At 35.2% G+C, this 9277-nt stretch overlaps 1 pseudogene; it reads left to right on the top strand.

The window, feature by feature from the left end:
* The first annotated feature begins 5973 nt into the window (after positions 1–5973).
* Positions 5974–7523, top strand: LOC140532155 (T-complex protein 1 subunit zeta pseudogene; annotated as a pseudogene).
* Positions 7524–9277: the final 1754 nt, after the last annotated feature.

Raw genomic sequence — 9277 nt, 5'->3', positions numbered from 1 at the left:
GTCAAGGTACCAGGAAGACAAAAACAAAAGCAGTTCCTTGAATTGTAGGGACTGAACCAAGATAGTTCAATGTCTTGGATGTTGGAATCAACCATTACAAAAAATGCTAAGTTCAAGAAGAGAGAGGAACAAGTAGTGGGAAATTTTACATGTAATTGGCACTTAATAAGTGTTTTGTGAATTATTAAATGGAATCTTGTGGGAGAAGCCTGGTTGCAAAGAGTTGAACAGAGAGTAAGTAGTGAAGAATGAAAAAGCTCGATGTACAAGCTAGGTCATGATTAATGCAAATAATGAATCCTGGGAAGTGCCTACAGTGCCAAAGTAATATTCACAGCCCCTACAGTGGCTGTCAATATGCCCGCACAGTTCTGAATCACAAAATATAACAGACTCTCCACATGGAAAATAGAACCAAAACATTTATTCAAACACTAGAAAGCCAACCCCAACACCAGAAAACCAAATCCATCATAGCAAGGAAGAAATTCATCATAGTAACCAAGAAGTATATACACATTATCAGGCCTTCTCACAAACAGGTTTCCCTTAGCAAAATGCCCTTTTCTCACTCACAGCCAGCTTCCTGCCTTCTCTGTCCTTCCCAGCTCTGACTAGTCTGACCAACTTCTTCTCAGCTCCACCCCTTCCTGTTCTATTCATTCACCAAGCTCCTCCTACCACAGGTTTCATGTGACTCAAACTCATGTGATTTAGGCTTCCATGTGATTTAAGCAGGTCACATTAGCCTCTTAATGGATGGGAAAGATCTTCCTATTCCATTAAAAACACATTAATTCCATTAAATGTACATTACCAATATATTCAGCCCTAAGATATTTTATATATTACATAGGTCAATGGGGAAACTGGTGTCAACAGAGCTTTACAACAATATAACAGGGATCACACAAAATAAGCACATAAAGCAATTTCTTAGGCTGGGGCTTCATTCAGCACGAGCACCCCAGCATGCCCCCCTTGAATGAATGGGGTCCAAAATCCCTTGGGGTAAGGGGCAAAAGTTTCTTCTTTCATAGCTACTTCCTGCTGAAATTGGATGTAGAGTTGTCCCTGACCCAAAAGGTCCCATTCTAGGGGTCAATTCGTTCAGGGGAAACACATCAGTTGTGGACAGGGGGTAACAATCAATTTATGAGATCAGGCATCTGCACGTAGAGGATTTTAAGCCTGCAGAAACAAATCTGACAAATAAGGTGAACAGACAAAAAGACAAAGAAACAAGGAGACAACGACCAGGAGGAGGGTAGATGTAGGGCTAACCATTCACTTTTGTTTACTGTGTTCTAATTTGCAGTTTGGGGGTCACCATTCTGGCTAGAGGTATACTTCCTTTAATCTGAGCTGGGGTCTGGACAATTTCCTATTCTCCCTGCAGGTGTAATAAATCTTGATACAGTATTTCAGAAGGATCTGTGGGGCACTTCTTATTTCCCTGCTCAGTCTAATATCAAGCCCCTTTTCTCGGTACATTTTATATAATGTCATCTATTCTTTTAAAATCTGCCCCTGCTCTCAATAGAGCAGTTAACAATTATTTTCTTGTCAATCTATTCTAACTTTGAATCCGCTGGCTATTTGCTCTTCGGCTATTTGCTCTTCTTTCAGGAGGAAATGTATCTTTTTCACTGATTCTCATAATTCAAGGTACCAATGATTCTCCTGTCCTTTGGGCAAATAGACTCAAAATATCTGTGACCTCTTGTTGAGTAAAATCCTCAATTACCATCCCAAACGCTGTTTGCCCCCCTGATTCGAGTATTAGATGTGCTTCTGTCTGAGAAGCCTCCCCCTCTAACACTGTTTCATTTTCCTCCTCTGACTTTGTTACATTTTCTTCCCACACAGTCTCTTGGCAGTGGTTGTCATGGCAACTAGGCTGGGTCTGTACAAAGTCTGCTTACTCTTTTAAAGGAGAGCCCAAACTCTGAGAATTCCCATGCAAACTAGATATTTTTTTTTTTTTTGCATTTGAATTTTTTTCTCCAGTATCCTGTCTCTGCTCTTACGTATAAAGGTATAGTTTGTCAAAAGCCCATCCTCTCTTACACATCCCTGTCAGTTCTTTTCCTGGTTCTATTGGTACTCCTTGCAAACATCTTTCCAAATCTCTAGGTTCTCCCTTTTGTAGCCTCGGTTCCCAGTTTTCACAGAGCCCTGTACTTTTAGCCCATTCTCTTGCTAAGGAGGAATAAGGTAAATCTTGCCATCCTGGGATATCCATTTCTCTCTCTAAAGCCTTTCTGCCTCCAAATAGAAGTCGGATATTCCACAATCCCATCCTTGTTGTCTACATGCAATGTAGAACCAATGGGATCTTCACAGCGAGTACAGCAGCTATGAACACGCCAGCACAATTCTGAATCATAAAATATAAGACTCTCCAGATGGAAGAGAGAACCAAAACATTTATTCAAACACCAGGAAGCCAAATACCAACACCAGAAAATGAAATCCCTCATGGTAACCAAGAAGTCTATGCACATTATCAGGCCTTCACAGAAACAGGCTCCTTTAAGCAAAATGCCCTTCTCTCACTCTCAGCCTGCTTTCTCTGTCCTCAGTTCTGAGTAGTCTGACCAACTTCCTCTCAGCTCTATTACAACTCCACCTGTTCCTGTTCCCACCCTTACTATTCTGACCCTTCAGCATGCTCCTCTCACCACAGGCTACATGTGACTTAGGCTTCCATTGACTTAAGTAGGTCACATAGACTTATTAATGAATGGGAAAGATCTTCCCATTCCATTAAAAATACATTGATTCCATGAAAAGTACATTCATAAAACAGCTGCATTATTTGAATTTTCACTGTATATTTCAGTTGAGCTCCAATTAACTATCATATTTTATATGATTATAGCCTCTAATAATGTGAATTCAAATATATACAATCATTTCAGGGGTTTTATTATTCTCAGTAATTGAGATTGTGTAGATAATTTTTCTCAAGTCTATTAATGGAGGGAAAAAGTGAGATGAGACAATAATTGAATGGGATAGATGGGTCCAAAAGGAGGGTTTTTTTTTTTTGTCTCATTTTAAGGATTGCATATTTCTATCACTTAAAGGGAATAAACCAGTAAAGAGGAAGAGATTAAAAGAAAGAATAAGGGAAAATATTTTGATAGTTGCAATTGGTTATTACTGAAATGACCAGTGGAAGTAATACAATCTCCTTTTCTGAAGGCATTTAAAAAGGGGAGAGACAAGTAATTATTCAGCTCAATCTGAAGGTAAGAAAGTACTTTATTTATTTCTAGTGGGTCTCTGATAACTATATTTCTTTGATTCTGTTTTTTTTTCTTCTTTACTTGTTCTAGGTCTTTGGTAAAGATCAGCAATTAGTCTGTAACTTAAATTTTAGAGAGTTTTCTGAGGAATTGAGAAGTTCAGTAATTTACAAAGAGTAAGAGGCATAATCTAAATATAATCATAAGAAAAACTGCTTCTTCAGTAAACTTTGAAACACTGTGCATTTGTAAACTTACAAATTGAAATGGCATGATAAACAAAATATGGCTGGTATATTACATAAGGAAAATTTCAGCAAAGCTATATCTTTTTTTTAATAAGTTAAACAGAAATTTCCCTGAGAATTTGCAATTGATTACTTAAAAATATGCTACATTACTGGCAGATTGTAAAAGATTTTGAATTAAGTAATATAAAAGAATTGCTAAGCATTTGTAGGAAATGTTAGTACATATGCAATACCTCATGTTATACTGAAAGTGTTTATCTTACCAAATGAAGAGAGGGGAAAAATCTCCATTTACTATCTTTGTGTCATATATCAGTTCAAACATACTTATATATCAAAGGTAAACAGTATATGTAGTGTCAAATAACTTAGAAACTTAGAAATGCAAGGGGTCTGGGAAGCCAAATATTCCAATTTGTCCCTGGCTTAAAATCACCCACTTACAATACCTAATAAGTGGCTTTCCAGATGTTTGAAAACCTCAACTCACTACCTCTGGAGGTAGCCCATTCCACATTTAGATAAATCTCTTTTTTTATTTTTACTTATACCAAGTCTTTATCTGTTTTGCTCTAACTTCAGCCACTGTTTCTTTTTCGATGTAGCATAAAAGTAATCCCTCTTCCTTGTTCTTACAGTATTCTCTTTCTAAAGGTAGACTTTCTTCCTATGATCTCTTTATGGCATGTTTTCCAGTGATCTCACTTTAGTTGTGGACCATATATGAACACCTACAGTTTATATGTCTTCCTAAAATTTGGAATCTCTGTGAAATAATATATGCTTTCATCTTTCTAGACTGGAAAAAATAGTGGCTGGATCTCCTAAAATCTCCCCCCCCACACACACACACACTTTCCATTAGTAATATTAGTGTAATCTATGTTTACCATATCTTTAAGGGCCAAATGGAATGTTGCAGACAAAGCAATTTTGTCTGGAAATTTTGAAGAGTAATTTTGAAAAATGTCTTGCTATGAGGTATATCTCCCCATGGAGTAAAGGAGAGGGTATATGCTTTTGTCTTTTGATTTATTAATTCCATGAGATTAGTTGTAGAAAGAAGCTACTAAAAGTGAGAGTTTGTGAGGGGCCAAAGAGATTGTTTCTTGTTATAACTGAGGAGAAGCTAGAGAAGAAAGAAAGAAAGAAAGAAAGAAAGAAAGAAAGAAAGAAAGAAAGAAAGAAAGAAAGAAAGAAAGAAAGGAAGGAAGGAAGGAAGGAAGGAAGGAAGGAAGGAAGGAAGGAAGGAAGGAAGGAAGGAAGGAAGGAAGGAAGGAAGGAAGAATATTGAATGGTCTTTTCTGAAATTATTTTTACCTTTGATGTACAGAGAAGATTTCAAGAAGAAGTTTTATCTGGTATCTTGAGAGAAACTGAACTGTATAGGACTAAGTTTTCAAAAATGAAATTAAGCCTAGTGATGTTATAACAATTGTTTGAGGGGACTCCAACTCTGACCTTTTATAAAGTAAAAATATTATAAATAGCCATATATATTTGCTTGTTATAAATTTCATTTTTAAACTATAATATATTAAATTAGTTTAATGCATATTTAATAAAAATAATGTTTTTAAATAGAAAAATAGCTATTAGGAAAGTTGACTTATTACATTACAAAAATTTCATTAACTGGAGTAGAAACTTAAACTAATTAAGTAATTAATGAGAGTTTGAAATTTTATTAATGAGAAAGTATGCAAACATACCCCTAGATCACGTTCAAGAATGAAATAATAAAAAATTGAAAAGGAGACTTAATCAAATGGCATATTGAGGAATAAACATATAAATCAGAATGACAAGAATCCCTTCCCCACACCCTTAGCAATCTTTTTTTAATGTACTATAACAAAATTATATTGTATGCAAATCATATATTTATATGTGTGCATACATATATATGTATATGTGTGTATGTATATATCTTTGAGCATAGTTTAAACCCAATTTATTGAGGGAAAAGTAAAAGACAAGAATTTGTGCTTTGTTCCAAATCAAAGGGCAATAAACTTAGATATATGAGAAGGTTGATTAGGTGACATGCAGCTGCCAAACAGTCTGAGAATACCCAATTTGATAGGATGAAGCAAAGATGCTGATATTCTGAAGATGAATATTTCATAACTAAATTTGGCTCATAAATGCCATTAGTACCACTAGTTAACTACTGTGAGATCAGAAGGAGCCTTCGTATGTCTATCTTCAGCAGAAGAAACAAGGTAGATAAATGATTTCGTTGTGTCAAATAAATTGTAGCCTTAATTTCAGATAATTTTTGTTGTCTTTCCCCCACCCCTTATCTGCTTCTTCTGATTGTTCAGAAAATTAGAACTCAATCTCTTGACTGGGAATAGTTACTTTCATCTCACCACTCCATGTGCAGCTAGGTTTGAGACCTTGAATGAGTTGAGCACTACTCCTTCTTTCTTAGTGCCTGCCTCTTCCTCCTCTTTTCTCCAGTCATGCCATTCACCAAGGAATCAATCCCAAAGTCAAAGTGGCCATGCTCACTGGTCTTGAGCATCAGCACAGCCTGTGAGCTACAGGAAGTGCTGAGGACCAACCTAGGTCCTGAGGACACGATGAAGATACTTGTTTCCAAGGTGGGAGACACCAAGCTCACCAAAAATGGCAACATGCTGTTGGACAAGAAGTATATTAAACACCCTACAGTCTCCTTGATAGCAAAAGTAGACCAGCGTGACATTACTGGTAATGGTACTACTTTAAAAGTTCTTGTCATTGAACACTTACTGAAACAGGTAGATCTATGTCTCTGAAGTTGTTCACCCTCACATAGTAACAGTAGTGTTTGAATTTGTGAAGGTGATGGTACTGGGAATATTGACTGAATTAAAAAATAAGATAGGGCAGATATAGACCTGGCTTATGTGCAGACAGAAGTGGTGTGATACTCAATTATGCCCAGAAAACCAGGTGAATCTGTTGATCTTTTCATGATAGAAATCACAGAGATGGAGCATAAATAGAAAACTGACACAACATTGATCAGAGGGTTCATTTTGGATCACGGTGCTTGATATACTAATGTGAAGAAAACAGTAGAAGATATTTACATTCCTACTTATAATGCGTCATTAAAATATGAAAAATCAAAAGTGAATTCATTTTTTTGTTTCTTTTGGCTTTCATTCTTGTTTTTGTTTTTATCTTACAAACACGCAGAGGACAAATAGAAAGTAGTAAAAGCAGAAAGATTTATTGAAGATAGAATAAACAAAATAGAGCTTAAAAAATGTGGTGATTCATAAAAGGGAATTGTTCTTATTAATTAAAAGGTAGTTGGTGTCTTTTAAAACATACTCTTGCAAAAGAAGGTATTTTATTCCTCCACAGAGAAAAAAATAAGACTAGGGAGACTTTGACTCTTGAATGTGGTGGGATGGCTATGAATGGCTATGGCTATGAATTCTGTTGGTGACCTAGATTCTGATTGCGGCATGGAGGGCTTATCTATGAGTACAACCTAGGAGAAAGGAAATTCATCTTTACTGAGAAAGGTGGAAACCCTCGATCTGTCACATTATTGATCAAAGGACCAAATAAGAACATACATCCACAGATCAAGGACTCAGTAAGAGATGGTCTGTGAGTTGTCAAGAACACTATCAAAGGTGGTTATGCAGTACCTAGTGCTGGCACAGTAGAAGTAGCCATAATTGAAATTCTCATTAAACTTAAGGCCAATGTCAAGGAAAGGACCATCTCAGAGAACAAGCTTTTGCTGATATATTATTATTGCTTGCAAGTTTCCTGTTATTCCCAAGGTTCAGAACTCAGTTCTGAAAACACTAGTTAAGGGTAGAGGTTGAAGATTCAGAATCAGGGCAACTTGCTGTTGTTGCAGCTGAAATTGCATAAAAAAAAAAAAAAAACTCCTGTCAAGAAGTAACTTCTTCACTCTTACTCTATGATCCCCACCAAAATTCTCCTGGTTAATGAGATTATGGGATCTGGAATATCTCTTCTGAAAGGTGCAATTGAATTATAGGTTTCCACTGCGAACAACTAAATCATCAAAGTCCTATAAATCATGAAGTATGTATCTGACACTGAAGTTTTTATTCTCAGGCCCCAAAAGATTTTCCAAAAAAATAATTGTTTTTCTTACTATTGCAACAAGCTTGATGTCTAAAATTGAAATTACTGATCCCTAGGCAAATGTGGTATCTTAAAATCATTATATTATTTCAAATTGTCCTAAACCCTATGATTAAAATTTTAGTCATTTTTTAAATTCCCCCTACCAAAAGAGAATTAATTGCTGACCTTGTAAATTGCATGACAAAACAATTACTGATATTTATTTCAATTTCACATTGAAGAATATTCATGAGATTCTATAACTCTGGGGAAATGGTTACTCAGGATCAGAGGGTCTTTTTCTGTTAGAGTCATTTGTAGGAATAGCATTAAATGTCTACAAATAGAAAATTAAATTATGTATATGTACATATATAATACATAGATGAGCATAGATGTGTATGCGTGTGTATACCTGGGTTTGAAAATTAATGTGAACAATTGGAATTCATTTCTGGCACTTTTATTTAATGATAGTTCATTTTCAATGATCTGTCTAATTAGTTATCCATACTATTTCTTATTCTTAAATTATTATTGGAATTCTATTCTCTTTGGTTAAATGATGTGTTGCTGGTATTAATAAGGTATTTCTTTGCTCTAATCTAATAGGAGCTGGAAAAGAAGAATATTCAATAATTTTAAACCCTCTACATAAGGTCTCATACATAATAAGTGTTTAATAAATATTTGTTGAATTAATGAAAGCAAAACAAATAGCAATCTGATCCTGGGAGTCCTATGAACCAGTGAACTTTTGATGGTCAATAAAAATTTAATACAGTAAGCATTTATTATTAAGATGTGATAAAATTCCATGTTTTATATTCATCTAACGGCTAATAACATTTAATCTAAGCACAAAGGGGAGGGAAGAATCATTAATTTGAGGTATAAAATAGAGAAATTTCCAGACTCGAAGCTCTAAAAAATGGTTTCAATTTTTCGTTCAAATTTTCCAAATATTAGAGGCACTCAGATTTAAAGATAAATACAAGAAAAAGGTGATAAAGAAATGAATAAGCTAACTAAAACTTCCAAATTAAATATAACTAGTTTAGGGATTATATGACTTTTAAGTAATATATGTATGTAATACTCTTCCACTCCATCAGAGTAGCTTATAAGAATATTCTACGACTCATTATGAAGGGAAAAAAAAGAAATCGAATACCCTATAGGTCCATTATAAATTGGGATACATAAAAACGTTGGGCAGTTCTCAGGATTGAAATTCAATTGTTCTGAATTAAACAAAATATTAAATGGGTGAGAGTCTGGAACAAAATTTAAAAAGGAAGAAAACTGATAAATCATATATATTTTCTTTTTAAAATGTTTCCTAAGACATACATCATGTCTGTAATAATCACACCATTGTACACATATGAATAAATCCTCACATTTCATCCATCTGCATCTGATCCTTCACCTAACCCTAACTCCCACTGATTTCAAATTTTTGACCAGTTGTATGTAAATCAAGAACAGAAAATGCTTTGGGCTCAATAATACAGTGTCAGATTTGGGACTGAGGTGGGCAGGATGGTTTTCTCGTCAGGGGATGGTGATTGAAATCTCTCTCCATAGGGGGATGGGTTTAGGTGGAAAGCTGGATTGGGTGTACATTTGCTGGGGAGTGGTCAGAAGTCAATTAAGCCA

The sequence above is a fragment of the Notamacropus eugenii genome, chromosome 3 (genome assembly GCF_028372415.1).
Source record: "Notamacropus eugenii isolate mMacEug1 chromosome 3, mMacEug1.pri_v2, whole genome shotgun sequence".
Lineage (NCBI taxonomy): Eukaryota > Metazoa > Chordata > Mammalia > Diprotodontia > Macropodidae > Notamacropus > Notamacropus eugenii.
The sequence above is the reverse complement of the archived record's forward strand: the minus strand, read 5'-3'. Positions and strand labels throughout refer to the sequence as shown.